A 6,400-nucleotide genomic window follows, 5' to 3' on the forward strand; every position below is an offset into this window, starting at 1 on the left:
TTCTGATAATTGCGTTAACTTGTCCCCAATTTTTAATTGCTTTTGTGTTGGGCTGTTTGAATCGCAATTCCCTAAATTAGGCTCATCATTACGTTCATCTGACTCTAAGTGACTAAGTGATAGCACCATTGTTTGCGTTCGTTATCTTTTATGCTCAGGTCTCTGATCGCTCTCTCTTTCAACCTCGTGATTTTTAGGATGCAATCTAGGATATTCTTAGCTCGTTATATGTTTTGTCTAGCAGACCACCAGTGGCTGTCGCTAATTGCAGTGGTTGCGAAGGGGATTTTAACCTTGATAAAAGATCTCCATGCAAGTAGTCTGGTAATCTGTTGTGTGGACAGTCCCTTACCAACCTCTTAAACCTCGCCCAGGCATCGCTAAGCGATTCATCCATGTCTTGTTCAAAATTGGTTATTAGTTTCCTTCTTCTGGCATTCTCAGTAGGTAGAAAATATTTCTTCATAAACTTCTCTACGACCTGTTCCCATGAAGTGATCTCTCCGGGCTCGAGGGAATACGCCTATTTTCTTGCCAGATCACACAGAGAAAATGGAAATAAAGTTAATCGAACTTCTTCATCAAAGATATTCGGGAACATAAAAGTGTTGCAAATTTCTATAAAGCTTCGGAGATGGGCGTACGGGTCCGCACCACGCCTTCCTCTGAACTGTCCTGCAGTTTGGATCATCTGCAGCATCACCAGCTTCATTTCGAATCAAGATCCATCGTTGAAAAATAACTTCAAGTCTCCCACTGCTTCGGCCGAGACAACCTCTCCTCTTCCAACCTTGAGGGTGATCTCGCCTTCTTCAAGATTTTTCCAGGAACTAGTTTCCTGAAAAGAGAAGCAAATATGATTTGTGGCTCCTGAATCCAATATCCAGGTTGAGGTATCATACTCCACTAAACATGTTTCATCAACTAGTAAATCATATTTACCTTGTGCTTCTTTCAAGGCAGGGGCCTGAGGATATTCCTCAGTTAAGACAAATCTCAGGATATTCCTCTGATTTGTTTTCCATGTTGAGTAGTTATCGCCGTTAAGTTTTTCAAAAGCTAATAGTTGAACTAAAGAGCTAGTCATGCTAAAAAGAAAAACATATCTTTTTTAAAAAAACATTAATCTTTTAAACCCAATCAAATTTAGTAAAAAAAAAAACTAATAATGTACCCATCATTATTATATTTGCAACGATATTTCAACGGTTTAGAATAACCTTCACCGAGGGGTGATCGACTATTCCTCTGTTGAACTAAGACTATCTTGACTAGATACTATCACTAGAATAACCCTTATTCTTATAGTAACTTAGTTATCGCTACTTTGGTCAAGAATTTACTAACACTTAGTAATTCTCGTAAGTGTGACCCTCCATTTTCAGACCTCAAAGATCGGAATCATTATGCTCCTGAAGTTGGAAAGACAAGAATGAAAACGGACCTAAGAGACCCTATCAATTTCTAGAGTTTGCGGAGTTCCAAATCCTATAATACAGCCCTTCAATTGGTAAGGTCGCTCCAGGGCAGACATGTAGGCGCATTATAGGAATCTCACGGTACGACCTAATGGAAGAGACTGTAGGATGCGTTGACACACTTCCTTCTCCCACTTACTATGAACAACTTCCCCTATTCACCTTGGTATTGACTCATACAAACACTCTCCGAATGGAGTCCGCTCCCAGGGCGGCCCAAAGCCAAGCATGAATCTCACGGTGTGAACTCTATAAAAAATAATGTACATACTTCTCTCCAGTTGAAGTGTTCTAGACGGGTTTAGGGTATAATACTTAGCCGTATACATTTGGCAATCTCAACATATCCTAAGTCCAGTGAATTCATCCCGAGTATAACTTTTATAATGCGATCCAACGATGTCTAGCGGTGATAAACAAATTGGTTATGCTCATAAAGCCAGTTTAATAATTTCGTGAATCACCTAATCTCTTATCTTGACTTTTTTCCAAGAGATCTGTCGTATGTGAGTTTCTTCGAACCTATTTTCTATGATATTGCTCGCATGGTTAATCCCTAAAGTGAGCATGGGCATCATTTTAAATATAATTACTTGTATGCTTCCTCAAACAAAAGTTTAATAATACATCTAAGTATATTTATAATTTTTTATTTAAAACTATAGTACTTATCGCACACATAACAAAATTAAAATAAACAAAATAACTAATTTATTACAACATACTTCTCGAAACTCTTAAACAGCTTTAACCATCTGGAACCAACAGAAACCACTCACGACACGACCCAAAAAACCCAAAAACCAAGTTGACCAGTCAAACCGGCTCAACCAGGTCAACTTGGGACCGGTCCAGACCGCTTGGAAACTAGTCAACGCTGGCTATTCCCAACGAAAGTGCCGGGGCGGAGTCGAACTGAATGTGTGGGTGCACGGGTCGCGCGAACGATGCACGAAGGCAGCTTCAAACGGACGGAGCGGAGACTGGGTTCAGAGCGCGGAATGGGTCTGGATACTTGTTGACATATGCAGGGCGGGGCTTCTCAAACTGGGTCGGATTGCTGCTCGGTGGTCAGTCGTTGGGTGCAATCTCTCAAGTCTGTGAGCAAAAAATCTCAATTTTTTTATGTTGTCCTCTCTCCCAGAATCAAGTAATTACAACCTAATTTCAACTCTATGCTCATATTTACAGACTCAACTAAAATCTAGAAGTAAAGGAACCAATGCATCATTTATTTTAACATTCACCAATCATGTCTCTAACTACTGATGGAACAACGGATTATGCGAGCAGGATAAGGATTATTGTGTGTATATTTAAAAAAGATGTAATACAACCTTTTAGCTTCTCCTATATATAATATCCTACAGACTTCTTCCGGAAATTAGTAATCATTTACAAAATCTCCTAAATGGTGTAGGATAATCACCGTTGAATGGCTAATTGTACCTGAGAGGAGTGAAGAAAAAGTATGGCAAAATTTTTGGTTATGGTCTAAGTGAGAAAGATTTATCTAATTTTTTATTTGCAAAGTAAAGTGAAATAATTATTCTAAACGCCCCAAATTCTTATAGTGACAAAGTAATTTCTCATCTTCAAGCTGAACCAATGTTCAGATATAACGAAGTTTCCAACTTGTCTGATACGTAAAGCCGTTCAAATGCTATAGACAACAAAAAAACACAATAGCTCCATTTGCTCTGGAAACAAATTCTACGAAAACTCTCCATACATGCCTAGTACCTACAACCTATCTAAGTGGTCTTTAATGTCTCCACTATAATGCCAACCCTAGCCCACTATTTTGTTAATGTGAATTATCCAATAAAAAGTTTGGAGTTTCCCCAACTTAAACTTATTTCGTTCAAAGTTACCAAATATATCATTTTGTCAAAGATTAAACTTCACATTGTGACACAAAGTCAACATTTTCAAGACTTTATAATCTGATTTTTTTCAGTGTTGAACTAATATTTACCGTTCCCCCGAGCCATGAATCCCATTCATTATTCTCGAAATCATCACCTCGTAACTATAATAAGGTCGGATCGCCAAATAGTTTGTCAACTATTCCCAAAGTCTAAAAAATGTCAACTCGTTTAACCTCCTTTTACATCTTTGGACCCATTTTCATTATTTCCGAGCTTCCGAATATGAACGTATTCATATTCTTGATATTTAAATCACATTTAAATATTAAAGCTGTATCTCTAAATTGAAAAACCGACCACTATAACACATATACTTGTCGGTTTCTCTCTTCACCTAATTCGAACAATTCGAATTATTCTATCATACTGTTCTAAGTTTATTCCATATAGCTAGTATGGGAACCTAATGGACCTATAGATCATGGGCTCCAACGATCCAAGATTAGCTGGCTAAAACTCTTTTAGACAAAGCTAATCAACATTCGTTAACTCATGGGTCATTCCACTATAGTTTTGTAGTTGCACTCCCCTCACTATAGATATATTTGTGTTCATATGATAAAAACATGATTAGTAAGTTAATCCTTCACAGGTTGTTCGTAATCTCGGCCGGGTCATAAAAATCGTTTTATCCCCAAGACTACATCTTGTTCCTTAAGTTCTACTGATCCTTTAATGAACAATTGGTTTAAGGTCCAACCTATAAACCGAACCCCTCTCGGATCAAGGAGAGAGTGGGGCCCCTTGTTCAAGACTTGGATTCAGTACTAAAGGGAACAACCTATCTATTATCCCTATAACAGGTAGGAGTGAATTCCATCTTGCACCGTATGTTCTCAGCTATCCACCTGATCTTACCCTTGAAATGGGAGGCTTATTGGGCCAGTGATAATGAGCTGCCCTCACCTATGCAGATCTAAGGATAATACCGAGTGAACAGGAGTTCACAGTTAGCTTAGGAATAGTCAGTTTTATACATAAAACGGCGTTTAGAACGTAAAAAGTGACCATTTCATGGTTCAGTCTTATGTAAACTTTTTACATAGGATGCCCCACTTTCATGTCTCTACATAAACGATTTAGGATTACATCATTTGTACTAACTACAAAATGGGCCGCATCCATAGTGTTCCGAGAATAAGGCGCCCAACCTTATTCATATACTATAGACCATTTTGGCTATATATTTGAACTTGATCCACATTTATGTCACTACATAAAGTTCAAACTACATTAAATAGCTTCAGGACCTTAGTTTATTGAATTCAATAGTACAATTTCAATAACAATTTTATCGAAAAACAAAACAAAATATGTTTATTAATTTACAAACTACGAGTTTTAGGACATAAAATCCAACAACATCAATGCATATTCTGCATAAAAATACAAAAGTTAACTATTTTTATGTGATGAACGCATGCAACCGCAATGTTATTAACTTAATGCTTTTTGGACGCAATTTGACATATTTTATCAATGCAAACCTTCATTGTTTAATAACTTAGCACTGTAATAACATGCGTTATCAAGGGATCCCGAGGACATGAAAGTATGGTTAAGAAAGGCTTAAAAGAATTGAAAGTTACTACCTATACCAACAAGGTGCACCTTCCTTTTCAATAGTTCAATCATAGGAACTCCAAAATTAAGCGTACTTAGGTTGGAGCAATCTTATGTTGGGTGACCTCCTAGGAATTTTTCTAGGATGCATGTGAGTGAAGACAAAGCATGCTGAAAAGGACCTGTGTTAGTTTATGGGGACAACTTTCACTTCTAAAAAAAAAGCATTCAAGATAAGGGAGGATGAGGGAATGTCGGGGCCATCAAAGGTCGAATCCGGATTCCGAATCCTGGGCCTGGGCCGTTACAGGGGTACTTAAGCTAACGAAAACACAACACCTCTACCTGAGAACTTACCTGGAAAGATGAATTAGATAGTTTTTTTTTTTTTTTTTTTTTTTTTTGCAAGCATGCGACAGTTGATCAAAGACTTTGTTAAAGAGTTTAATAAATGATGAACAAAAGTTGTTCAACTTTCCAAGGTAAAAGTTACTCTTGGGCAAACCTAAAAAGTCACTTAGTTAAAATTCTTTGCTGTTTTTTTTCTAAGTAAACTAAACCCTAGGTTATAAAATACTTAGTGGGAGAAAGAGATATATATGATATGTCAATGATTCCCTCATGTTTCTCCCTGAATGTTCACGCCGTGAGATTCATGCTTGGCCTCATGGTGCCCTAGGAGCATCCCCCTTCGGGTGGTGTTTGCATAGGTCAATATCAAGGCGGACGAAGAGAGTGTTTATAGTGAGTGGGTGAAGGATGTGTGTCAACACGTCCTATGGTCTCCTTCATTGGTTCGCACCGTGAGATCTTCTTATACTCCTTCGTGGTGCCCTGGGAGCGTCCCACTTTGGATGGGTTTTGTGTAGCTGGTCAATATCAAGGTGAACTCCAGAAATGGATATGGTCATTTTAGGTTTTTCCCCAATCGGATTTTTTTCCCTTTGAATTGGCTGCTTGGGGCAGAACTCTAGGGCCTAAAATGACTTGTCACACTTACGAGAATTGTTAAGCAAGTTAATGATTCTTGACCAAATCATGGATGGCTAGTCGTTATAGGAACAAAAGTTGTTCTGGTATTAATGGATGGTTGAGAATGTCTCAATTCAGAGGAATGATAAATTGACTACCCTTCGGTGGCATTTGTCCTAAACCTTTGAAGTGTCATTGCAAAACTAGATATCAAATGAGGTTCATTTCAGTTTTGCTAAACCGTATTGGATGTTGTTATTTTTCAATAAGTATTTGCTAAAACCTAATGTAGGTCAATGTATTTCTTTTCCAACAACATGAATGTTTTTCCGTCAGTTGCCTCTAGTTTGATCGATTACATATAGTGGAAAAAGTCTGTTAAAACATATTTCGTGGTAAACGACCTCGAGTTTGTCATGGTTGAGGAGTGTCCTCAAGTCTCGATCCTTGATGTAC

This window comes from Benincasa hispida, chromosome 12 (genome assembly GCF_009727055.1).
Source record: "Benincasa hispida cultivar B227 chromosome 12, ASM972705v1, whole genome shotgun sequence".
In the NCBI taxonomy this organism is placed as follows: Eukaryota; Viridiplantae; Streptophyta; class Magnoliopsida; order Cucurbitales; family Cucurbitaceae; genus Benincasa; species Benincasa hispida.